Below are 849 nucleotides of genomic sequence, written 5' to 3' on the forward strand. Positions count from 1 at the left end.
TTCACAAAAGCACAATACACAATGGAAATAAAAATTACAAGTGAAATAGCTATATTCACTGATGATAAATCACTAACCCACTCACAAGGGAGCTCCTGGGTCATAACAAAGCACATGCCAGAATTAAAACCGCAGGAAACATAAATTTACCTCATTTTCTACCGTCTCGGCTATGGCATAAATGAGTGATTATATAATGCCGCTAAAAAGGGCTTTAAGCCTAGTTTGAGGGGATATTTCTCTTCTGTGAACAAAAACCAGGGCCAAACAAGTGAAAAACTATCTGGCACATACAACTTTGAGCAGGCTAGACCACATGACATGGTGGGATATCATCCGGACATAAGGGACGGTCTAGCCAAAGTGAAATATCATTGAGCGAGTTAAAAATTGCTAACACAAAAAGTAGAAACCTGAAGAACATCACTATACTTAATACTATACTTTGAATCTATAGAAATTAAAATCAAATGTAAATAGTCTATTTTCAACACAGCTTAATAAACAACTATCTACAAAATGCTACCTACATAAATCTACACAAGTTCAAAGAGCAATTATCTTATCCTTCAACAGTACTACATAAGTAATTTTTGGCCACATACAGATCACAAAAGTATGGTCACTGCAAACTTACTTGAACATCAAAGATCAACAATATTATACTGATAAGTAATGAAATTCTATTAGAAACAAAAGTCAGACTCACTGTATCTTGTATACTAGGAACAAGAAAGCAGAACAGCTCTTGATCTAATTATTTTCTAGTATAACAACTGTCTATCTCAACAATCAACTCCTTTTTTCTGATAAATTGATTTACAACTTATTTAAAGAGCAATATGGCTG

The sequence above is a fragment of the Penaeus monodon genome, chromosome 29 (genome assembly GCF_015228065.2).
Source record: "Penaeus monodon isolate SGIC_2016 chromosome 29, NSTDA_Pmon_1, whole genome shotgun sequence".
Taxonomy (NCBI): Eukaryota; Metazoa; Arthropoda; class Malacostraca; order Decapoda; family Penaeidae; genus Penaeus; species Penaeus monodon.